This window comes from Heterodontus francisci, chromosome 7 (genome assembly GCF_036365525.1).
Source record: "Heterodontus francisci isolate sHetFra1 chromosome 7, sHetFra1.hap1, whole genome shotgun sequence".
Taxonomy (NCBI): Eukaryota; Metazoa; Chordata; class Chondrichthyes; order Heterodontiformes; family Heterodontidae; genus Heterodontus; species Heterodontus francisci.
Window position 1 is genome coordinate 23999856 of NC_090377.1, and position 26719 is coordinate 24026574.

The 26719-nt window shown below is 42.4% G+C and overlaps 1 protein-coding gene across 4 annotated transcripts in view; it reads left to right on the top strand.

Moving 5' to 3' along the window:
* ralba (v-ral simian leukemia viral oncogene homolog Ba (ras related)) overlaps positions 1-26719 on the top strand; it is a 73740-nt gene that overhangs the window by 6825 nt on the left and 40196 nt on the right. For 2 of the 4 annotated variants that reach the window (XM_068034892.1, XM_068034891.1), the window contains exon 1: positions 3853-4193. The exons of the other annotated variants lie outside the window; for them this stretch is intronic. The gene's annotated coding sequence lies outside the window, so the exon portion shown is untranslated. Of the gene's footprint in view, positions 1-3852; positions 4194-26719 lie in introns of those variants that run through there. 4 annotated transcript variants of the gene reach the window in all.

Below are 26719 nucleotides of genomic sequence, written 5' to 3' on the forward strand. Positions count from 1 at the left end.
AGCTTTGGATCAGAAATTGGCTAGCTGAAAGAAGACAGAGGGTGGTGGTTGATGGCAAATGTTCATCCTGGAGTTTAGTTACTAGTGGTGTACCGCAAGGTTCTGTTTTGGGGCCACTGCTGTTTGTCATTTTTATAAATGACCTGGAAGAGGGTGTAGAAGGGTGGGTTAGTAAATTTGCGGATGACACGAAGGTCGGTGGAGTTGTGGATAGTGTCGAAGGGTGTTGTAGGGTACAGAGGGACATAGATAGGCTGCAGAGCTGGGCTGAGAGATGGCAAATGGAGTTTAATGCGGAAAAGTGTGAGGTTATTCACTTTGGAAGGAGTAACAGCAATGCAGAGTACTGGGCTAATGGGAAGATTCTTGGTAGTGTAGATGAGCAGAGAGATCTTGGTGTCCAGGTACATAAATCCCTGAAAGTTGCTACCTAGGTTAATAGGGCTGTTAAGAAGGCATATGGTGTGTTAGCTTTTATTAGTAGGGGGATCGAGTTTCGGAGCCACGAGGTCATGATGCAGCTGTACAAAACTCTGGTGATGCCGCGCCTTGAGTATTGCGTGCAGTTCTGGTCACCGCATTATAGGAAGGATGTGGAAGCTTTGGAAAGGGTGCAGAGGAGATTTACTAGGATGTTGCCTGGTATGGAGGGAAGGTCTTACGAGGAAAGGCTGAAGGACTTGGGGTTGTTTTCGTTAGAGAGAAGGAGGAGGAGAGGTGACTTAATAGAGACATACAAGATAATCAGAGGGTTAGATAGGGTGGATAGTGAGAGTCTTTTTCCTCGGATGGTGATGGCAAACACGAGGGGACATAGCTTTAAGTTGAGGGGTGAAAGATATAGGACAGATGTCAGAGGTAGTTTCTTTACGCAGAGAGTAGTAGGGGCGTGGAACGCCCTGCCTGCAACAGTAGTAGACTCGCCAACTTTAAGGGCATTTAAGTGGTCATTGGATAGACATATGGATGAAAATGGAATAGTGTAGGTCAGATGGTCGGCGCAACATCGAGGGCCGAAGGGCCTGTACTGCGCTGTAATGTTCTAATTCTAATTCTAAAATAAAATATATTAATTGGGATAGCGAGGATAAACCTGAAAGGTTCACTTCATATATGTCCAAGCAGCGGGATAAGATGATGCAGGATCAGATTTGTGAAGGTAATGTTCAGAAAATATTTTGTTTATATGGTATGGGAGAGGAGTTGAGGCAAGAACATTGGACTCATTTAAGAAAAAACTAGCTGCTATAATGATGGATCTTATCTTTCAAAATATTAACCCCCTTTTTGGACTGACTGTCTGGAAAAAGATACATGGGATGTAGGGTTTTTCTGAAGTGGTCATGTCTCTTTCACTATCTCTTGATTTTCTATAACTGCGTTTAGTATTGAACCATAGTTTTTCTAATATGCAATCTAAAATTTGACCTAAGTTTTCTTGGAAATGTCTTTGGCAGATTGTTCCAAGTGACTGGTAGTTGATTACCAATTACTAATGGTAAATTATGTAGGTAGTTTCTGTGATCTACTGACACAAACTGATCACCAGACACCATTCAATTTGCACCCTGGTTTCTAAGTATATAGGGATAAACTGGAGCTGTTGCTTGTAACACAAAAACAAAATGCTGTGGATGCTGGAAATCAGAAATAAAATCAGAAAATATTGGACATACTCAGCAGGTCTGGCAGCATCTGTGGAGAGAGAAACAGTGAATGTTTCAGGTCGGTGATTGTTCATCAGAACTAATCTCTGTTTCTCTCCAGATGCCACCAGACCTGACGTGTATTTCCAGCATTTTCTGTGTTTTATTTCTGTTGCTTGTAATGCTAGTTTAATTTCTACCATTGTAGACTTTGTGGATTTGAATTCAAGGTTTTGGCAGTGTTTAGTGTTGGCCAGTGTAGTAAATGTTATTTATCACCTGTAAAGACCTGTGGTATTACTGAAGCTTTGTTTGCACCTGTTTATAAATTGGAAAGGTCATGCTTGAACAGAGTGAAACTTCTATTTTAAAATTCAGATTCTGGATTACAAATCATTTTAAGGTTTCAAATTTTAAGTATCAAATTATGGACAAAAGTTGTGTAAATTTTGAGTTATGAACTAATTGACTGTATCTTACTCTGGAAACAGATCAAGCTCTGACTCTACATTAACATAATACATTTTTAGGGTTTGTAATTAGTAAAACAGCTTTGTTCTGTTTTCCACTCCTGCCCTCCCTCTGCGCACAGGATATAACCAGGTGACTTGGTCATAGAGTTCCATGAATGCAGTGGAATAATTAGCTTCTTGGAACTGTGTGGGAGCAGTGCAGCTGTGACTGGCCTCCGGCATCGTGAGGGGTCATTTTCACCTTCGCTGCTTGGGCAGTAAACCAGAGGAGCGGATCACCAGGTGCTTGTAGAATTTGCCCGTTTTTAAAATTTGAAAGCAATGGAAATGAAACTGTATCAGGTTGGGTACCACAGCCACACTTTGAGCAGTGTTGCTGGATGACAGTCAGGATCAGGAATTGTTGGCTTTTTATCGTGTCTGCCCTTGGGATCCTGAGACCATTGCCGCTCCAGCTGAGATCAGCTAACTCTGGGTAGATGAGGGATCAAAACTGGACCTTCCTGACTACAAAACTCCGATTTGAGCTGAATTTGCCTCAGATGGCTTTAATCACCCTTACTTGAGGCCAATTTTTTTAACAAGTTAATTGCACTATTAAAGCTTTCAGCATGTGCACATCTTTTCAGGGTTTCTGTCAGCATGTCAGAGATGTTGCTTTGAAATATACCTAAATGTCTTAAGAAAATGTTTATTTTGAAGGTCTTCCATTCATGAAATTCTACATCAAAACTTGTATTTATAAAGTGCCATTGTGTAGAAAAATACGCCTTCTGTGTTTCTTTAGAAAAGTTCTTCATATTTCTCATTTCCTATTTATTTTCTAATAAAAATTAGACATGCCCAGAATGGCAACACTTTTTACTTAACATTCCTCTTTTTTTATTCTGATTTTGGTGTTAAATTGCTTGTGTAGCTCATCGAGGTGTGTTCTTTCTGATTGACGTGATTAATATTTGCATTATTTTAGACTTGAACTGAGGCAAGAGGCCTGTTCTGTCAATAACTTTGTTCCTGAAATAGTGATATTGCTTTTCCAGTAATAATCCTACTAGAACACTTCTGAGAATGAATTAAAGATTGATTTATTTGCCACATCTGTAGAGCTTCATACTGGTACACCACTTTTACTAGCTATGTACACACATCTGATGGGGTACAGTACCATAGTGGTTACGCTGTTGGATTAGTAATCCAGAGGACTGGGTGAATGATCCAGAGACATGAGTTCAAATCCCATCGTGGCATTTGGGGAATTTGAATTAATTTGATCTTTATTCCAGATTTATTTAATTATCAGTAATGGTGACCATGAAACTACCTGATTGTCATTTAAAAAAACAACTGGTTCACTAACATCCCTGAGGGAAAGAAATCTGCTATCCTTAATCTATGGTTACTCCTAACTATCCTCTGAAATGGCCTAGCAAGCCCCTCAGTGGCATTCAAGAAGACAGCTCACCATCATCTTCTGAAGGACAGTTAGGGAGGGCAATTAATGCTGGCCTTGCCAATGACGCCCACATCTCATGAATGGAAAAAAAACACATTACTTTTTTTTTGTTAACTTTTATGCTCAAGTAGAGATGTTGCTGCTGAGAATAGAGCATTTTTCACACTATTTGCATATACTGTAGCATGTGTGGATTGGGTTAAATTCAGGGCGAAGCACTCTGAACTCTGCCCCAGTGATTAGCTTTAATTTCAACCTTTGAGCACCCTTGTATGCCATGTTTGCTGCTGTTCCCTGCGACACAATGAACCTTCAGTTTCAAACAGTTGGCAGTTTGTTCGATAAACTCATACCTGCAAGAAGCTGAGTTGAAATGACCCAAAAGTGATTTCACTAGGTTTCTTAATGCATTTCATCACAACGGCCTGGGCTAGATTCAAGTTTGAAGTTGAAGGGCGAGCTTGCTGCACCAGCCCTTTGGGAGCTAAATTGACAGGCTTTTGTGGTTTGCATTTTATATAATCTGCAGAATCGCAAGTTCTTTCGGACAGTCAGTCTCTGAATCCTGGTTCAGCATTGTTGCTTTGTTTCATACAGCTCGTGTGGACAGCTGTGTAATAGGTAAGCTGTTGTGCTTTGGTATGTGTCGAGATTTGGCAAATAAGAATTAATTTAGTGTGAACACAGTCTAGTAATTAAAACAAAATGTTGGAATCAATCTAGTTTACAAGATATTATATGATATGCACTTGCTTTTATTTGATGACCTGTATACAATATACTGTTTTATGGAAGGCTAGCTTTTACATTTCTTAATGATAAGCATTTTGCCTAGAAATCTTTCAGATATGCTACCCAGTAGTAAAATGACATTTTATCCTAATGTATATTTTTGTAGGAGTTTTACCCATTCATGGTGCTCATTTAGTGACAGTAGCTCAGTCTATCTTGTTTCTTTATTGCATGTGCCTGTCATAATTGACTTTGTCTCACTGTGCAATATTGCTGTACAGGCATTCATTTTATAACTATTGCAGTGAAGTTAACCCAGGAATTAATGTTGCATCAAAGAATAATGACTGTACCTTCTTAAATTTTGGTATCTGTTTTTGTTGCGTCAAAAATATACACAACAAAGGAATGGATTAAGCATTGATTTTTTTTCTGGGAATTGTTTCCTATCCTAAATTAGAAATCTGTTTATAAGTAGGCTTTTTGTACCTAAGCCAAGAGTTTTGGTTAAACCATTGCTGGAACTAACTCTCTTTAAGGGGTGTTAGAGGCAGCAACCCTCATTGCATTTAAAACATTCTTGAATATGCGCTTGAGATGCCGTAACCTGTGAGGCTACGAACCAAGAACTGGAAAGTGGGATTAGGCTGGATAACTTTTTAGGCTCGCACAGACATGATGAGCTGAATAGCCTCTTGCTGTGCAGTAAATTTCTATGATTTTATGTTCAAGGTTGCCCCAGCCAAGGTGTACCAAATACCAAGTATTTGCCATTTTCCCTTCATGCTTTCTTCCATTCTTTTTCTTCCACACCTCCCTGACAGTTTGCTCCCCAACCTGGCTACACTGGGTCAAATTGCTGGTGCTTATTAACAGTACCTACTGACAACACTTGAAATCCATGGAACTTGCTCCATTTGAGGTCTGTAGTTCAAATGTTAGGTACGTTAGCCATGAATTTAGCTGATTACAATTGCACACAATTAAAGTTGCATTACCTGACACTCCGTTTTTCTACTTCCCAACAATGAGATCAGAGACCATTGTAACCTACCTGCTGGGTGTTCTGTGGCTTAGTTCACTTCTTTTCCCCTCTCTTGCCTTTCTTTTGCTTAATTGTGCCTTCTAATGGCTCAGCTGCAACTGGAAGCTTTCAGTGTAGGAAATTGCAGGTCATACCATCTTACCAGCCTGTAGTACAGCTCCTGCCACTTCTAGCATGTTACAACATTTATCTGTAGAACTCAATTAGATTACTGCCTTGTAATTCTCCTTGTGGTTTCATATGTGCAGTTTAATATATTAATGCCAGCAGCTTAAATTTTTCAGTTGCTGGATGATGAAGCTTGCTGATAGTCAATGTAGTCAAAAATTATGTTGGGTGTGAAATTTTGTTGTGTAACATGACTACTGTATTATCACTTAGGTTATGATAAAATGCACCAACTCAGTCTTACATGATCCTCTTCAGTAACATCTGTTTGTTTTTACTATACTTGCACAAATCATAGTTGACCCAACACAAAATTATGCCCCAAATTGGGTTTGCTGTATTTAAGATCTATTTTTTTTTCAATTTTAAGAACATTTTAAAAGCATGTTTCTTTTTGAATAAAAGGTACTATGGGAATTAAAATTTAGGCTATTCAAAATCTGCTTCTGATCCTGAAGTGTCATTTAATATGTTGAGCCTTGTGCCTGTAATGCATCCACTGGGAACCACTGTCTTGTCTTAAAGCATCTTTTGAGACAATTTACAATTGATGTGTATTGCAGGCTTCACTTAAATTAAGACTACTGCTATGAAAGTTGTGGAGAAGAGACCTATGAAGCAGATCGAGCAGACTGCCGTCCTCACTTTGTAGTTTCAAGTGTCGCTGAAGGGTCTTTCCTGATTTGTGCAATTAATGTTTTTTCAGGACAAGACTGATGTGTTTCTTTTGTTAGAGAATGAAATAAGTACTTTGCTTTAAACAACATCCTTTGCCCCCTCACTGCTATCATGCCAACAACCCCCCAACCAGAAACACCACCTTCCAGACAACTCTGCACTTTGTTAGAGCCATATTTGCACTAGAGACCCAGAGAAGCTCATAACCTATTTCATCTGCTTTCCCAACTTTTGATGTTTGTAGGACACATTTAGAAGGGAGGAATAGCAGTTGGTGTGAAAGGATTATGGTGTTTAGCACTAAAGTATCCTTGCTGCTCTCCTTATACTGTCTTCTGAAGATGACTTGCATTATGAGGAATGGAGATTCATTTGCTTGTCAGTTGAAGACAACAGGAACAATGTGTTCTCAAGTGCCAAAGTTAACATTTTTAGTTTGATTTGAGAAGTCTGCCGAAAAAGGGCTGCATTTGTACTACAATGCTTTAAGAATCAGGAAACCTAATGCTGCCCAGCTATTGCCTTACTTGCACCATCTGACCAGGAATGTGTGCAAAGAGCTGCAGTTATACTGTTGTCTTGCATTTCTGAGGAATGGGGGAAAGTATTGGTCTTTGGCACTATTTGGTTTTTAAAAATAAAAATTGGGACAGTCAACTGCTTTATTCATAAAATAGATGGTCTCCATGTACCAGCAGTCTTTTTAAAAAAAAAAGTGAAAGGTGGGCCTTGCATAATAAGCATTTTGTTGCTTTTTTTTGCCCTGGGAATGACAAATCTTGGTGCAAGATCATTTCCACAGCCCAGCATGTTAATGTAGAGCTCCTAGATTTGAGGATGGAGCACCAAGCAGTGCTATATGGATCCAGAACTGATTCCCCACAGTATTGAGCTGTATTTTGGTCATATCACTGAGGGAAGTTCAGGGCAGAAGCCTGAGGTTTCTGAAGGAGGAGAGAGAATTGGGAGCTCGTCATCAGTAAAGCTGATTTGGAGGAAGTTCGACATCCCACTTCTGGCTACGTTTGGACCATGTTCGATGGTAGTCCAGGGAACTAGAGCAATACTTGGACAGAAAATGGTTTGCTTCACTCTTTTATCTACCTTATTAATTGCAACTTTAAAACCCCTGAGGCGCAACAATTATTCTGCGTATTGAACACACTTTTTATATCTCCCATTTTTAAGTCTGTTGTGTACAGTACAGCTGAAGACTGGAAATACCCTGGTGCTGCATGAAACAGTTGGTCTCATGGATAAATAATGCAATTCTAGATGCTAACTTGAACTTTCCTAATAATCGCACAGTAGATGTGAAGCAATGGGTTGAAACTTGCTCTAAATCAGCCTCACTGACTTTCCTCCCATATCTTTCTCTTGTGTTCGCTTGTTCAGTGCGGGGGTGGGAAAGGATTCCACCTAAAGGTCAACCTGCCTTTTCTATTCCTTTTTTTTAATAGAAGCTAAATAACTTGTAATAGAGAAAATCCTGCCAATACACATTTCATTAGAATCATGTGAGACATCTCATGGCAACTGTTCATAAATTGAGAAATAGTTTTTCCTTTTGGTGTTTTTCAAAAACTAAAATGTACATTAAAGACTTGTCTTTAATTATTAGTCATATAGTCCTGTGCACATTGTTAAATTACCCACATCCTATGAGCAATATTTTCGTTCCACAACATCTGGAATGTAACTTGGAAGTTTTTAACTGGGGGGAGTTGGTGAGTATATCAGTAAATATTACTGAGTGATGGGATTTAAAGCTCAGCAAACTTTTTTAATTTGGAACAAAGTGTGGAAAGGAAAATGATTCAACATATATTGCCTGTGTAATCCTCAAGAATTTGAAATCAGCAAGGGGATGTAGAGGTAGAATGTTACAAAGTAACTGTACCAATGCAGTTGGTCCCAGTTTTCGGGTAATATCATGGTTGTAAATGGGTGTAGAACAGAACTTTAGATTTGTAGGCTATAAAAAAAAATCTAGAGAGGTTAAAAGTGTACACTGAATTTTATGATGTGTGCCAGGATTTTATTTTCCATCCTTGTATTTACGGATATGATGTCATGGTATCAACCAGATGGTAGCTTGGCTTTTTTTGGCAGCATCTCTAATTAAAGAAAAAAAAGAGATTAACCTTCTCCTTTTGTTCTGCTTGTTAATGATTTGAAATCCGCACCAGTTACTAGAGATTAATGTTAATAAGCTTCACATCATTTCCTCACTAGTTTTTGAGTGAGTAAGTGATGCAGTAAGTTAGCACTTGCATTTTTTTAAACAGGCTTTTCAGACAGATAGAATAAACCTGTTCCTTCATGCAACCCTATATGAGTAGAAAGTGCTCAAACTAGCCTCCACAACATTTAATATAATTGTCCCAGGGTGCTTCACAGGGCCATCATAAATCAAATTGACATCAAGCCATGTAAGGAGATATTAGGTTAGATGACCCAAAGCTTGGTCAGAGCTAGGTTTTGAGGAGTGTCTTAAAGGAGAAAAGTGAGGCGGAGAGTTGTAGGGAGGGAATTTAAGAGCTTAGAGTCTGGGCAACTGAAGTCGTGTCCACCAATGGTGGCGCGATTTGTACAACCCTGATTTTAAGAGGCCAGAGTTGGAGATGCTCAGATATCTCGGCGAGTTGTGGGGCTGGAGGAGATTAGAGATAGGGAGAGGCAAGGCCATGGAGGGGTTTGAAAGCAAGGATGAAAATTTTAAATCAAGGCGTTGCTTGGATAGGAGCCAATGTAGGTCAATGAGCACAGGGCTGATATGGCAACAGGACTTTGTACGAGTTAAGGCACGGGCAGGAGAGTTTTGGATGACCTCCAGTTTACAGAGGGTAGTATGTGGGAGACCAGCCAGGAGCACGTTGGAATAGTCAAGTTTCGAGGTAATGAAGGCATGAATGAGGGTTTCAGCAGCAGATGAGCTGAGACAGCAGTTTTTGTAGTTTCTACATTTGTTTTAATAATCAACAATCCACCTCCCAGATTTTTGGTGAAAAGTCTGTGGTGTTTGGGGCAGTCAAGAAACTTTATATGCAAATTAATGCATATTTAAAATGATTTAAGAAGTAAAACTGCTCTCTCTTCATTGAAATGAGTTGTCATTTGTAGAATGTTAGCATGAGAACACTAAATTCTAAGTGCTGCTTATGCAGATGCATAGGATTCCCGAGCACCATTATAGTGTAAAAACCATTTAAAATTTCAGTTTAAATGAAATTGAACTTAATTTTTGTAGAGTTGCTGTCCTGGATTTGTATAGATCATTTTTGTGATTTGTTTATCAGTCTTGAAGTGTAGCCTATGGTACAGACTTTTTTAAAAGCAGTGCAATGGAAACTACAACTGATTTTAATTAGTTTAAGAAAGCAAAATACTGCAGATGTTGGAAGTCTGAACTGCTGATTTCTCATGCCTTTCATCCTGTCGGAGACCTACCCCCACCCCTCGCCCTTTCCCTGTTCCATACTTGCTTAAAATCTATTGCATTTCTAACTTTTTTCAGTTCTGATCGTCCATTGACCTGAGCTGTTAACTCTTTCTCTCCACAGATGCTGATTGACCTGATGAGTATTTCTAACAGTTTCTGTTTTTAGTTAATGGATTTAAATTTTGTTTGAGCCAAGACCCAGTGCAGGATATCACCAAGGTATGAAAATAGTAGGCAAAAAGTTGAGGTTAATCAAGAAATTCTCTTGCAGCAGGGTGTAACCAGAAGACACAAGATTTAAGATAACCGATTAAAGAACTGGGGAGACGAGAGTTTTTTAACGCAGCAAGTTATAATCTGAAATGCACTGCCTAAAAGGGTAGTGGAAGTGATTCAGTAGTCCCTTTCAAAAGGGAATTGGATTATACATAAATGAAAATTTGCAGGGCTGTGAGGAAAGAGCAGAGGAGTGGGACTAATTAGTCAGCTCTTTCAAAGAGCTCAGACATGATGGGTCAAATGGCCTCCACCTGCACTGTATGATTAAAGAAGTGGCAATTGCATAATGCTAAGCCTGTAAATTGTAGGAAAGCGGTTCTGGCAAATAAAAGGTGAATTGTTTTTAAACATCATGACTGCACATAGATGGCAGAAGACCATACCTGTGATGCATGCATTTAGTGTTTGCGAGACAGTGTATTTTTATGCTTGGGTGCCAAAGTAAACCAGGCAACCTACACCAAGTATAAATAATTAAATTTACATTTGATGCTATGTGAATATCAGGTTGACAAACAGCAGCTCTGTCCACAAAGGTTTTGTCTAAAAGGTATTGTGCAGCTGAATTCCGGTTCATTCTCCCCACTTTCTTCCCTCCCCCCACCTATCGAGTTTCTGCTAAATACCCATGAGCTTCCGACCCCCACAATCCTCTCCATCCTCATATCACCTATTTCTATCTCTGTAACCTCATCCACCTCTGCCCCTGCTCTTATCTGAAATGCCCATCCATGCCGTAGTTATTTCTAGACCTCGGCTACTTCACTGCTGTCCGGCTTGCCTTCTGTCTTTCACCTTCTGTAAACTTGAGCTCATCCAGAACTCTGCTGTCCGTATCTGAATTTGTACCAAGTCCTGTTCATCAGTCACCTTCGTGCTTGCTGACCTACATTGGCTCAATTTTCGTACTAGTTTTCAAATCCCTCCATGGCTTCACCCCTCCCTATCACCAATCTCTTCCAGCTGTACAACCCTTAGATCTTTGTGCTCCTCCAATTCTGGCCTCTTCAGTAACTCTGATTTTCATCGCTCCACTAGTGACTGCTGTGCTTTCAGCTGCCAAGGCCCTTAGCTCTGGAATTCCCTCCCTAAACCACTCTACCTCTCTCTCTCTCTTTCCTCCTTAATGGCACTCCTTAAAACTTAACTCTTGATCAAACCCCTATCCTAATATGGCTGGGTGTCAAATTTTGCTAGATGATCCCTCCTATGAAGCACCTTGGGACTTTCTACTGCGTTAAAAGCACTTTGTAAATGAATGTTGCTCTACAAAGCTGTATAAAATTTACTTGAAAAATTATAGAGGAAATCACAAACTAATGAAACAACATGTGCAGATGTACTTGGATTAATGGTGTGATGGTTTATGGTGGGGTGTGATATTGCAAGCAGCAATGTAGCATGACTGCCTCATCACCAATTTGTGGTGAACTTGCTTCATCCAGCTTGAAATGTGGGAGAGCATGACTGATTTTTAAAAAAAATGTAGACTTCAGTATTCTGCTTGACCCAGTGAGGAGTTTTCACACCCTGTTCATGAACAAGAATGTTTTCTTTCACCCTTATTGTTCATCTGCACTCCTTACTCCACTACAGGCAAAACCTTATCCACACTTTCATCTTTAAAGAGAATGATCTTGCGTTTATATCATGTTTAATCACATTTTCAGGGCAATCCAAATGCACTGAACCCATGAATTACTTTTTGAAGTGAGGTCACTTATGTGCGCAAGAATGACAGCTAACTTGCACACAGCAAATCCTACAAAAAGAGCAAGTGGGGGAATGAGAAAAATATCAGCCTTTTGGGTGCTAGTTGAGAGGGGAATGTTTACAAAGACACTGGCAAAAGTTCCTGCTCAAATGGTGCCATTTCTTTTATGTTCACCTGAGCAGGCCTTGTTTTAAAATCTCATCTGGAGGATGGTGTCTCTGACAGTGCAGCACTCCTTAGTAATGCACTGAAGTGACAAATCCATAATGGGTGTAGAACTCATAATCTGCTGCACAGACCCCACATTCTGGAATTTGCTCTCTTTAATCCATCTGTTTTCTCCTCCCTTAAATCTACCTTGCTGGCCAAGCTCGTGTCCTTCTTTCGGGTGAGACATTAAACTGCGACCCCGTTTGCTCTGTTACGTGGGTGTAAAAGATCCCATGACACTATTTCGTAGAAGAGTATGTTAATGGTTAAGTGTGTTGTTAAAGATACAAGGGTGAAGGGCATTGTTTAAGGTCTTCGAGCAGGGACACGGGGTTGAACAGGAGGCAGTGATATGTAAAGTTGTGTTCTGTGAATAAACCGAATATCAAGAAAAGGATCTATGTCTACTTCATTCTTCACCATTTGGGTTGGATCCATTTAACAGAACAGGGGAATTCTACCTGGTGTTCTGACCAACATTTATCCGTCAGTCAACATCATTAAACAAAATGATCTGGTCCTTATTACATTGGTGTTTGTGGGACTTTGCTGCCCACAAATTGTTTGCTGCATTTTTCCCACACTAAATTAATGCACTTCAAAAGTATTTCAGGGCTATAAAACACTTTGGGACATCCTGAAGTTGTGAAGGTGCTATATAAATACAACACTTGCTTTCTGTCATCTCTAAGATATTTTCTGGTGTGCATATTTGCTTGATTATGCTTCTGTGAAGCACCTTAGAAGTTTCTCTATGGTGGAAGTACAATGTAAACGGAAGTATCACTTTAAATGTGCTATGGCTGTGGTGAAGTAACCAGTGGTTCGCAAAATTATGTTGTTTGGATGATCAGGTTTTGTTTTACTCATATTGGCAAACTTCCATCAGTTGCCTTGTATCATGCAGCATGCAAAGAATTTTCCATCTTCAGTCATTAGACCTGGATTGCCGTTTTATTTTGAGCTGTTTGGAGGGTGTGGCTGAAACTTCATGTGCTGTATATCAGGAAAGGAGTAACTTGTGGCAATTTAGTCTGAAGATTGGGAAATTCAGATTTTGTTGCAGGTGATATTCTCTGCCTTTGCCTGCAAATTTCACTGTAACGCCAATTAAATAACGGATTCTCAATATTATAGCATCCATAACTGACTGAGTTTTGCCATTTACACTTACACAATTTCAGTGGAAGTGCTGAGGATAAATGATTTTAATACTGCAATAAAATCTTACCTTTTCTAATAAATTCACTAGGTAAATTTGTTCTTGTGGATCCCTAATATGTTAGCTCCAAGTATGAGTTGCTTACAAGTAAAGCTGCTTTAACAGTGGTGTTTGCAGTATGTTGCGACAATATTACTTGTGTGTCTTGCAAGGTATGTTCTGAGGTGAAATTGTGTGAGAATGTTTTGTGAGCTTTTTTTTGAATGTTTGCTTTGTGAAGGGGCCAAAATCTGTGTGCATAGTATTTTGCCGCTGATTGGGGCCTCTCAGCTGTGTTGATCACTTTTACACCCAAATATCTTGCAACCAAGTATTTATGCTCAACCTTTGAGTGATTTTATGCTATAAAAAATATTTAGTATATTTAAGATTTACACTGGATGGAGGGCCAACCATACTTTACTGGGTACCACTCACCTGAGTCAGAAGATTGCAGGTTCAAGTCCCATTCCGGAGACTTGAGCACAAAATCCAGGCTGACACTTCACTGCAGTACTCTCACAGGTGCCGTCTTTTGAATAAAATGTTAATCTGCTTTTTCATATCGACATAAACGATCCCTTGGCACTACTTTGAAGTAGAGCAGGGGAGTTCTCCCCAGTGTTTTATCCCCCAATCAACATCACTTTTTAAAAAAAAAATCATCTGGTCGTTATCACATTGCTGTTTGTGAGAGCTTGCTGTACGCAAATTGGCTGACGGCTTTCCTACATTGCAACAGTGACTACGCTTTAGAAGTACCTAATTAACTGTGAAGTGCTTTGGGTCATCTTGAGGTCATGAAAGCCATTCTTTTCCTCTTGGAAAGTTTCACCATCTTTGCTTTGCTTCCAATTTCCAGCCTTCCCTCGCCTTCGCATAGTCCATCTTCGACTCTGCCCTCCTTTGATTTTTCTTATTTCTGCTTTTGGGGATCGACTAACATCTATTTTAAACCCACTGCCTCCCACCCTATTTCCTGTAAGGACTCTATTCTATTCTCCCAGTTTCTCTGTCTCTGTCACATTTGTTCTGATGATGCCACCTTCCATACCAGTGCCTTTGATTATGTCTTCCTTTTTTCTCCACCGAGCATTCCGTCCCACCATGGTTGGTGGGACCCTGAACACTGTCCATTGATCAGCCATGATCATAATGAATGGCGGAGCAGGCTCGAAGGGTTGAATGGCCTACTCCTGCTCCTATTTTCTATGTTTCTATCACATTTCTCACACTTCGGCTTTCACTCCTTCTTGGAACCATGTTAGGGTTCCCCTTTGCCTTCCTCCACATTTCATTGTCTCTCTCTCTCTCTCTCTCAGGCAATTAAGGGTGGGCAATAAATGCTGGCTTTGCCAGTGATGCTCAAACCCCAAGAACTAATAAATATGGTGGCTTTTTAAAAAAAATTTAACGCATCATTCTCTACCATTTCCAGCACTTAGTGCATTGCTGCCACCAAGCGCATAGTCCCATCCCCTTCCTTTTCAGCTTTCCCTAGGGACTATTCCCCACATAGCATCCTGGTCCACTCTTCAATCACCCCTAACCTCCTTCCCATGCAAGTGTGGGAGATGCAACACCTGCCCTTTTACCTTCTCCCTATCCACCATCCAGGGCCCTAAACTTTCCTAAACAGCAATTTATTTCTTTCGATTTTAGTATTTTGTGTTCACTGCTGATGATTTGGTGTCCTGTACATTGGGGAGACAAAACACAGATTGAGTGATCACTTTACAGGATACCTCTGTTAAGTCAGCAAGCCTGACTTTAAGCTTCCATTCACCTGCCATTTTAATTCATGCCCCACTCCTGCTCTGGCCTCCCACACAGTTCCAATGAAGCTCAACATAAGCTTGAAGAATAGCACTGCATCTTTTGATTTGGCACTTTACAACCTTCCAGACTCAACAAGGAGTTCAGCAATTTCAGATCATAACCACTGCTCCCACTTTCTTTGAATTGCAGTTGTTGGTAATGACTCCACTGTTGCCATTTACATTTCCTCTAGATCCATCTTTTGATCCTTTCACTTGTTTCATTACCATTTCCTTTTGCCTTGTATCATCATCATCCCTTTGGTCATTTAATTTCTTCTGCCTTTCACCCTATCAAAGATCTTTCCTTTTATTCTCCTGCCTCTGCATTTGCTTAAAACATGTTCAATTTTCTATTTCTGATAGGTTATCAACCTGAAATGTTAACTTTGTTTTTCTCTCCAGATATTGTCTGACTTAGTTAATTTCCAGCGTTTTCTGTTTTTATTTCAAGTTTCTTTAGATTGGTATAAGTAGTTTAATTTAAAATTTTGATTTTGTGTTAGAGAAATCCATAGATCCAGGACAGTAAACCAGTTCAACTAATTCCTAAAACTGGAAGTGGCCCTGAGATTTACATCCCCTTCTCTCTCAGTTAGTGTGGAATAATCTGACTTGATTTCTCAATATAGCAGTTTGGGAGGAGCAAGCATAGTATCCCAGCAGTAACATGACAAACCTATGAACCAGGCAGTTCTTTAGCTCCTTTTTCTGTGTAATGCAGCTGTTTAGTTACAGGAACGTGATGGAATATTTGCCGCTCGTCTGGCCAAGTACAGCCGCTACAGCACTGAAAGCTGGACAACTATCCAGGACACAACAGTTTGCTTGATCTGTCACTTGACTCATTGGTGGGAAATTTTCGTTGGGCGGGAGGCCCCGCTCACTGGCTGAAAAGTCGGTAGTGAGCCTGCGTCCGCCGGGCCTGGGGAGCCAGGCCAGGATTTTTCACTGCCCAGGCCCTTAATTTGTCTTGGGCGGAACTTGCACCTACTTGAGCCAGGAAGTCCTGCCTAATAGAGATGCTGGCCAATCAGTGGGCCAGCAGCTCTTCGTCCCAGCAGTTCCACCGGGAGCAGTGGCAACTGCTGGAACTACACCTAACCATCACAAACAAGGTAAAGGGTGGCCCGGAAGACAGTTAAGTGTCCCCGGCGAGGTCCTAAAAAATTAACGGGGCCCTGGCGAGGCTATGGGGGAGTGTTGTTCTTTGGGGGCAGTTGGCGCTTCGGGGGTGACCCCTCCGTGGGGCACGAGGTGTCTGATCAGGATAGCACCCCGCCCCACCCGCCCACAACCCCCAGCCTGCAAGAAGGCCACCCAGTTAAATGGCTAGTTAAGGGCCTTGATCGGCTTGGGGTGGGTGGGCTGTTTGTCGCCAGCTCTCTTTTTTTTTTCTCCCCCACCCACGTAAAATTGGAGGGGGGCTGGTGGGAGGAGTTCAGAATGATTGGGACCAGCCTGCTCATTGGGGGGTGGGGGGGGGGTCGTAAAATTTCAGCAATTATGTGCCCTCTCTATCACCACTGTGGTTTAGGGTGTGCCAACCACAGGATGTATTATTATAACTCACCATGGTTACTCAGATAACGCCTCACTCCCGCAACCTCTATCATGAGGACATAGGGCAGTAGTATTGTAAATGCTTATTAGTGCAAAGTCGCACATCGACCTAATGTTGATATATGTTGCCATTTTTTTCATTAAATATCCTGGAATTCCCTACCTAATCGCACCACCGACAAGAATTTATATAGTGCCTTTAACGTAGTAATATGTCCTAAAGTGCTTCACAGGAACATTATCAAACAAAATTTGAGATTGAGCCACATAAGGAGATATTAGGGCTGATGACCAAAAGCTTGGTAAAAGAAGTTGGTTTCAGGAACGTCTTGAGGAAGGAAAGAAAGGTCAGGGCGCGGAGTGGTTTAGATAGGGAATTCCAAACATTAGGGCTTTGGCAGCTGAAGGCATGGTCGCCAGTGATGGAGTGATTTTAAAATTGGGAATGCTCAAGTGGCCAGAGTTGAAGGAGCGCAGATATGTTGGAGGGTTGTAGGGCTGGAGGAGGTTATGCCATTGTGGAATCACCATCACCACAAGACCTGCAGTGGTTCAAGTTGAAGACCAGTAAACTTGTGATGGGCAATAAATGTGGCTTTCTCAAAAATGTCATACCCTGGCAAAACAAAAACCCAAAGATTAGTAATTTATCTCACTCACTGTTTGCATTTGCCTGCACTAGAGTACCTGTGCTTCAAAAGTAATTCATTGGATATGAAACACTTCACCGCCTTTCATATCCTCAGGATGTAGTCTACAAATAGAATTTCATTTTTTTTGCAAAAAGGTTTAATTTTTTAAAGGACTGCTAGTAGGCATAAGAAAATTCCAGTCTTGGACTGGCCATTAAATTTTCAGCTCATGCACTCATGTTGAAACATTTGGTTTGAAGTTATTGAAGTGTCAGAAGCAGCTCTTTTATGATGATATAGAATTAAAACACTTTTTTGTGTAAAAACTTAATTCCACCACAGTCTCTTCATCCCTATGATTCTGCTTTTAATTAGTTTGTAACTGATGTACTTGTTTTTAAAATCCTGTATTCCTATTTTCTAAATTGAAATTAAAACATGCCTTGCTTTGTCACAACCCATCCCACCCACCTGAGTTTACTGTGATCTACAGTGGAGGTGGAAACCACATTGCAGATTATTGGTCTGTGATTGAGTTTTGATTTAGCCAATTATGCCAATTGACTGTCAGGAAATTTATTCCCATGTTTAATTTTGTCTGGAGCTTGCTGTCACTGAGATGCTTTAGTACTTTTATGTGGCTGGCAAGTTAATCAGTGTGTGAATTTCATTGCGTTTGTTGGTTCTTGTGTCTTAATTAGCTGTTGCCTTCTTACACTAAAACAGCGACCACACTTGAAAGATATTTGCCAGCACTGACATGTTGGGCCGAATGGCTGTATCATTCTATGATTCTGAGCATTATAAACAGAATAGACTCTGGCTCTAAAAGCACAATGTTGTCACTTCACACATCTTGCCATCTTTCCCAGTGATGAGATGAAGGGGGAGGATACACAATGGCACAGTCAGAGAGAGGGCTCTAAGATTCCAGAGATGGGGAGGGGAGAGGCTATGAAAGACTTGACACGTGGGAATTTTAAATTTGCGTGTTATGGGACTGGTAGCCAGTGTAATTTAGCAAAGGCGGTACTGCTGGGTGAACAGAAGTTGGAATGGGAAATGATGTAGGCAGCTGAGTTTTGATCGAGTTAGTCATAGAGTTATACAGCACAGAAACAGGCTTTTCGGCCCATCGTGTCTGTGCCAACCATCAAGCACCTAACAATTCTGATCCAATTTTCCAGCACTTGGCCTGTAGCCTTGTATGCTATGGCGTTTCAAGTGGTCATCTAAATATTTAAATGTTGTGAGGGTTCCTGCCTCTACCACCTCTTCAGGCAGTGCATTCCAGATTCCAACCAGCCTCTGGGTGAAAAGATTTTTCCTCAAATGCACTCTAAACCTCCTGCACCTTAGCTTAAATCTATGCCCCTGGTTATTGACTCCTTCCCTAAGGGAAAACGTTTCTTACTATTGAACCTATCAATGCCCCTCATAATTTTGTGTATCTCAATCATGTCTCCCCTCAGCCTTCTCTGCTCTAAGGAAAACGACCCTAGCCTTTTCAGTCTCTCTTCGTAGCTGAAATGCTCCAGCCCAGGCAACACCCTGGTGAATCTCCTCTGCACCCTCTCCAGTGCAATCACATCCTTCCTATAGTGTGGTGCCCAGAACTGTACACAGTGCTCCAGCTGTGGCCTAACTAACGTTTTATACAGCTCCATCATAACCTCCCTGCTCTCATATTCTATATATCGGCTAATAAAGGCAAGTATCCCATATGCTTTCCTAACCACCTTATCTACCTGTGCTGCTGCCTTCAGTGATCTATGGACAAGTACACCAAGGTCCCTCTGTACTTCCTAGGGTCCGACCATCCATTGTATATTCCCTTGCCGGTCCTCCCAAAATGCATCACCTCGCACTTCTCAGGATTAAATTCCATTTGCCGCAGCTCCGCCCATCTTACCAGCCCATCTATATCGCCCTGTAATCCAAGGCCTTCTTCCTTACTATTTACGACATCACCATTTTCGTGTCATCTGCGAACTTACTGATCATACCTCCTATATTCATGTCTAAATCATTAATGTACACGACAAACAGCAAGGGTCCCAGCACCGATCTCTGCGGTACATCACTGGTCACAGGCTTCCACTTGCAAAAACAGCCCTCTACCATTACCCTCTGCCTCCTGCCGCCAAGCCAATTTTGGGTCCAATTTACCAAATTGCCTTGGATCCAGGGGCTCTTACCACCTTAACCAATCTCCCATGCGGGACCTGATCAAAAGCTTACTGATGTCCATGTATACTACATCAACTGCTTTACCCTCATGTACACATCTAGTCACCGCCTCAAAAAATTCAATCAAGTTAGTCAGACATGATCTCCCCCTGACACAGCCATGCTGACTATCCCTGATTCATCCCTGCCCCTCCAAGTGAAATTAATCCTATCCCTGAGAATTTTTTCCAATAGTTTCCCAACCACTGATGTTAGACTCACCGGCCTGTAATTACCTGGTTTATCCCTGCTACCCTTCTTGAATAATGGTATCACATTTGCTGTCCTCCAATCCTCTGGAACCTCTTCTGTGGCCAGAGAGGATTTGAAAATTTGTGTCAGAGCCCCTGCAATCTCCTCCCTTGCCTCACATAACAGCCTGGGATATATCTCATCTGGGCCTGGGGATTTATCCACTTTTAAGCCCGCTAAAACAGCTAATACTGCTTCCCTTTCAATGTTAATATGTTCAAGTTCACGGAGGATGGGAGGTTGCCCAGAGAGCATTCGAAACGGAAGGCTGGAAATGACTAAGAACTTTTATTTGTAAAGCATTTTTCATGTTTTCTGGATGCCACTACAGACTCACTTACTATTTTCATTTAGTGTACCTTTATCGGTTTAAAAGGTGCCTATTAATACCTGTGACAAAAGAAGCTTAATTTTAAGAACCTCCCTTGACAACCTTCAAATGGATGCAATTAGCACAGTGGTGCAGTGGTTAGCACTGCAGCCTCACATCTCCAGTGACCCGGGTTCAATTCTGGGTACTGCCTGTGCGGAGTTTGCAAGTTCTCCCTGTGACCGTGTGGGTTTTCGCCGGGTGCTCCGGTTTCCTCCCACAGCCAAAGACTTGCAGGTTGATAGGTAAATTGGCTATTATAAATTGCCCCTGGTATAGGTAGGCGGTAGGGGAATTGAGGGAAGGTGGGGATGGGGTAGGAAAATGGGAAGAATGTAGGATTCGTATAAATGGGTGGTTGATGGTCAGCACAGACTTGGTGGGCCGAAGGGCCTGTTTCAGTGCTGTATCTCTAAATAAATAAATAAACACGCTGTGATGAAACTTGATCTGGGAGCGTGTTCAATTTTGGGGTGGTGGTGGTGCGGTGTGGCTTCCATTGCAAAGCTTTTTAAACCAGCATTTAAGATGTAAGAAGCTGGACAAGTGGGTGACCATTTTAGAGATAGTGATCATAATACAATAAGTTTTAGCATAATCATGGAAAAGGGCAAAGATACAATAGGAGTAAAAGTTCTAAATTGGGGGAAGGCAAATTTTAGGAAGCTGAGAGATGATCTGATGAAAGTGGACTGGATACAGCTACTTGAAAGAAAATCAGTGGCATAACAGTGGGAGGCATTCAAAAGCGAGATTCTACAGGCACAGTGTAGGCATGTCCCCTCAAAGATAAAGGGTGGTACTGCCAAATCTAGAGCTCTTGGTTATCTAGAAGCTTACAGAGTAAGTTGAAGCAGAAAAAGAAAGCTTATGGCGATCACAAAAATCTTAATACTTTAGAATGCGTAGAGGAGTATACAAAGTGCAGCGATGAAGTAAAAAAGGAAATTAGAAAAGCAAAGAAAAATTATTGGCAGGTAAAATCAAGGAAAACCCAAATATGTTTAATTAGTACATTAAGAGCAAGGGGATAACAAAGGAAAGGGTAGGGCCTATCAGATGTACAAGGTAACTTATGCGTTGATGCAGAAGATGTGGGCAGGGTTCTTAATGATTTTATTTGTCTCTGTCTTCAGAAAGGAGAAGGTTGATACAGACATTGTAGTTAAAGAGGAGGAGTGTGAAATATTAGATACGGTAAGCATAATGAGAGAGAACAGACCAGAGAATCTGACATCCTTGAAAGTGGATACATCGCCAGGGCTGAATGGATTGCATCCCAGGTTGTTAGAGGAAGCTATGGAGGAAATAGCAGATGTACTGAGGATCATCTTCAAATCCTCACTAGATACAGGAGAGGTACCAGACGATTGAAGGTCTGCGAACGTTGTACCATTGTTTAAAAAGGGTGCGAGGCCGAATAATTATAGGCCGGTCAGTCTGACCTCGGTGGTGGGTAAATTGTTAGAATCCATTCTGAGAGACAGAATAAACTGCCACTTAGAAAGGCACGGATTAATCAGAAATAGTGAGCATAGATTTGTTAAGGGAAGGTCATGTCTTACCAACTTAATTGAGTTTTTTGAGGAAGTAAGAAGAAGGATTGATGAGGGAAGTGCAGTGGATGTGGTCTACATGGATTTTAGTAAGGCATTTGACAAGGTCCCATATGGCAGACTGGTCAGTAAAATGAAAGCCCATGTGATACAGGGGAATGTGGCAGGTTGGATCCAAAATTGGCTCAGGACCAGGAAACAAAGGATAGTCGTCGACGGATGTTTTTGCGAATAGAAAGCTGTTTTCAGTGGCATTCCACAGGGCTCAGTGTTGGGTCCCTTGTTGCTTGTGGTATATATTAATGATTTGGACTTAAGTGCGGGAGGCATGATTGGGAAATTTGCTGATGACACAAAATTTGACCATGTAGTTGATAGTAAAGAGGATAGCTGTAGACTCCAGAATGATGTCAATGGTTTGGTTGAGTGGGTGGAAAAGTGGCAAATGGAATTCAATCCAGATAAGTGTGAGGTAATGCATTTGGGGAGGGCAAATAAAGCGAGGAAATACACAATAAACGCGAGGATATTGAGAGGGGTAGAAGATTTGAGACACCTTGGAGTGCATGTCCACAGGTTCTTGAAGGTGGCATGACAAGTAGATAGTGGTGAAGAAGGCACATGCAATGCTGTCCTTTATTGGCCGAGGTATAGAATTCAAAAGCAGGGATGTAATGCTGGAACTATATAAACTGGTTAGGCCACAATTGGAGTATTGCGTACAGTTCTGGTCACCACATTACAGAAAGGACATAATTGCTCTGGTGAGAGCTCAGAGGAGATTTACAAGAATGTTGCAGCTGTGAGGAAATATTGGATAGGCTTGGGTTGTTTTCCTTAGAACAGAGAAGGCTGAGGTAGAGGCCTGCTACCCGACCCGAACCCGACGGGACCCGACGACATGTGTCTGGTTCGGGTCGGGCTGGACCCATCTTCCGGGGCCAGCTTTCGGGCTCTGGTCGGGCCAGGTCGAGTCGGGCCAGGCTGGACACATGCTGTAAGTCCTCTGCTGGAATTAAAAAAGACTTAACTGATCTGGGAGTCTGGGATGAAACTGAGCCTGCGCAGAGTGACTGGCGTCACTATGATGTCATCGTGCATGCCTGCAGCTTCTTGTAGGTTCGGTGTCAGGAAGGTAAGTAAAGGGATGGTTGGATCGGGCTCGGGGCAAAATCGGAGGGACTCTGACTCAGGCCGGGTTGGACTCGGGTCCGCTGTAGTTCGGTTGGGTTCGGGTCCGGGTTAGGTTCTTCTTCCCGACCTAAAGCAGGCCTCTGGGCTGAGGGGTGACTTAATAGAGGTGTACAAAATTATGATTGGCCTAAATAGAGTAGACAGGAAGGACCTGTTTCTCCTAGCGGCGAGGTCAATTACCAAGGGGCACAGATTTAAGGCGGCGCAGTGGTTAGCACCGCAGCCTCACAGCTCCAGTGACCCGGGTTCAGTTCTGGGTACTGCCTGTGCGGAGTTTGCAAGTTCTCCCTGTGACCGTGTGGGTTTCCGCCGGGTGCTCTGGTTTCCTCCCACAGCCAAAGACTTGCAGGTTGATGGGTAAATTGGCCATTGTAAATTGCCACTAATGTAGGTGGGTGGTAGGAGAACTGAGGGAAGGTGGGGATATGGTAGGGAATATGGGATTAATGTAGGATTAGTATAAATGGGTGCTTGATGGTCGGTACAGACTCGGTGGGCCAAAGGGCCTGTTTCAGTGCTGTATCTCTCTGTGACTCTATGATTGGTAGAAGGATTAGAGGGGACATGAAAACTTTTTTCACCCGGAGAGTGTCTGGAATTCACTGCCAGGAACCGTGGTGGAGGCAGAAACCCTCAATTCTTTTAAAAGATACCTGGACATGCACCTGAAGTGCTGTAACTGGCAAGGCTATGAACCAGGTGCTGGAAAGTGAGATTAGCTTGAGCGGCTAGTTTTTTCGGCCGGCACAGACACGACTGGTTGAATGGCCTCAACTGTGCCGTAATTTTTCTATGGTTCTGTTGTGGAAACTCTATGCCGAACGTAACTTGCGCTTGAAATTCTGCGATCTTTTGCGCTGGTTTGGCCAATTTTGCTGCATTGTAATCTGTGGAATTGGTATTGAGATGTTTTTACATTATAAAAGCAAATCCAGTAGCAATCATGCAGTTCCAGCTGTGCTTAAAGTCGAAATATTCTACTGGCAATAGAGGCTCATTTTTCCCATGAGTCTGTGGACTGTTTTTGGATGGTAAAACATCAGATACAAACATAAGTGGGCAAGATTAGCAGCAGAAAGCTACTCTTCTGAAAACATTTGAATGCACTGAATTGTTTAATCGTGCTTGGCTTTTTGTTCGACTCATGTGGAAAAGTGAAATGTCATAATCCTTCTAGGGTATAAATTCTAAATTGAAGTGTACAAAATTGAACTTTCACTGGAGAATAGGTGTTTGAGGGGAAGTAGGATCCCATTTTCAGAATGCTATATTGGCATTGGTAGCAAATACCACGTTCTAGAAGAATTCTTCCCCTCTCAGATGTTGGATATGTTTATTTTATTTTAGTTTGTTTAGTTTGCTTCTACTGTGCCTACCCAATTTTTTTTTTTCATGTTTGTGCTTGGGGCCAGGGCTGTTCATTTTTCCGTCACTTAACACCCTATCTGTACTAGCGCTTTGTCTTTCATCACACCATTAACATACTGTTTGCCTGTGCTCTATGACCTTCTGGTCAGTTATTCTCTGTGACCTTGTCCTCTCCACATCCCTTTTGTTACCTCTTGCCCCACCTCCGCTTTGCTGGCTTAAAACCTCTTACATTTCTAATGTTTGACAGTTCTGATGAAGGGTCACTGACCTGAAATGTTAACTCTGCTTCTCTCTCCACAGATGCTGCCAGACCTGCTGAGTATTTCCAGCATTTCTTGTTATAAGGATGAATCTGGGTACTAATGGTCAAGCAGTATAGTGAGGGGGATTGACACTGTTCTGTGCAGCCGGGAGTGTGAGTCCAGAAGGCTGTGTTGGCTGCCTGGTGCCAGGGTTTGGGACATCTGCTCAGGGCTGGACTTGGAGGGGGAGGATCCAGTTGTTGTGGTCCATATAGCTACCAATGACATAAGTAGGACTAGGAAAGAGGTTCTGCTTAGACAGTATGAGGAGCTGGGCACCAAATTGAAGAGCAGAGCCTCAAGGGTAATAATCTCTGAATTATTACCTGAGCCATGTGCCAATTGACAGAGGGCACCTAAGATTAGTGAAATGAATACGTGGCTCAAAGACTGATGTGGGAGTAGTGGGTTTCAGTTTGTGGAGCATTGGCACCAGTACTGGGGAAAGTGGGGGCTGTAATGTTGGGACTGTCTGCACCTGAACCGTGCTGGAACCAGTCTTCCAGCAAACCGTATAACTAGGGAAGTAGAGAGGGCTTTAAACTAAACAAGGGGGTTGAGGGATCAAGCCTTGGTAGATGTTCTCTTACCTTCCGGGAGCGGAGAGCAGTCGAACCTCTTCCAGTGCGCCGGAGTTTTGAAAAAAAAGGCAAACAGTGATGTCAGGAGAGCTGTAAAGTGATTGGTTGTAGCAGCTGTTAGAATATCTTTAAAAAAAATAAGGGGTAAGTTCAATTTGGCAGGAAGAATAAAAAAGCAGAGTATTTCTTAAACGGGGAACGACTGCAGGATTCCGAGGTGCAGAGGGATCCCGGTGTTGTGCATGAGTCACAAAAAGTTAGTATGTAGGTACAGCAAGTAATAAAGAAGGCTTCAGTTATACAGGGCATTGGTGAGACCACATCGAATACTGTATGCAGTTTTGGTCTCCTTATTTAAGGAAGGATGTGAATGTGTTGGAGGCAGTTCAGAGGAGGTTTTCTATATTCATACCTGGAATGAGCGGGTTGTCTTGTGAGGAAAGGTTGGACAGCCTGGGCTTGTTTTCTCTGGAGTTTAGAAGCGTGGGGGGAGACTTGATTGAAGTCTAAAAGATCCTGAACAGTCTTGACAAGGTGGATGTGGAAAGGATGTTTCCTCTTGTGGGTGAGTCCAGAACTAGGGGGCATTGTTTTAAAATGAGGGGTCGCCCTTTTAGGACAGAGACGAGGAGAAATTTTTTCTGAGGGTTGTGCGACTTTAGAATTCTCTGCCTCAGAAGGTGGTGGAGGCAGGGTCATTGAATATTTTTAGGCTGCATTTGCTGACAATGTGACCACTAGGTGGCGCAGTGCTTGCACATGTGCAAATGCAGGCTCTTCAACTGGAAAGTCAGTGTCTGCGACGATCAGGCAGCTGCCAGGATTGAAGATGGAGCTGCTCAATTTATCACAGCAAATGCCTATGGCTAGATCGTTCTAGCAAACTAACCTTACATTAAGTTGGATGGAAGCCCAGTAATATGCTACTGTGTAGTTCCTGGATACTAACTAATCCTCAAATCCATTTAATATTCCAGTAATCCTATTAAATCCAAAAGGAATTTTGATTGAATTTCCATTAGAAGACAGTGGATTGGCACCCCGATCGATGGAAAAGAAAATCGGGCAGAGTATAAAATGTGATGTCAATTCATTATCGTGATTCGTTTATATGACTGACCAGGACTGATTTCAGCTGAACGTAGCTATTTACTCCCGCCCCCACTGGCCGCTCTCCTGCCTCGGTAACTCGCTTTCTCCCCCTCACTCCCCTGCCCGATTGTTCCCTGCTCCTTGGCACTCTCCGGCCGCTCGCTCCCCACTTTCTCTCCACCCCCCCACCACCCCCCCCCCTCCAGCCACTAGTTATAGGCTGCGTCGCTTATCACCTCTCGGCCACTTGCTCTCACGTTTGATTGGTCTCCACGCACTGCCTGAAGAAGCAAGGGGTGACTGGGCGATGTAGCAGGGAAGTGGTGTCGCCTAGAGCTAGCGGATGGATGAAGGTCAGGGAAGCGGGGAGCGAGCAGCCAGAGAGTGGGTTGGCGAGGAGCGGGGAATACTCGGCCAGGGGAGTTGGGCGAGCAGCGAGGCCTGGAGCGAGCAGTGGTGGGGGTGGGGGGTGGGTGTTGGGGTGAGCAACCAGTGGGGTGGGAGCGAATAGCTGAGTTAGGGGGAGTGAGTGGTAGGGATCGAGCTCCAGCCGCAAAGTCTCCCATTCATTCACACCCTCCAGCCGAGTAGGGGGGTGCTGGATACCCGATGACGCTTTATCGCGCATGCACGAAGATGGACCAGGCGTGGATATGTGATGATGTTGGCTCTGCATGGTGACGTCATCCCGTGCATGCGCCACTTAGTCCTGGCAAGAT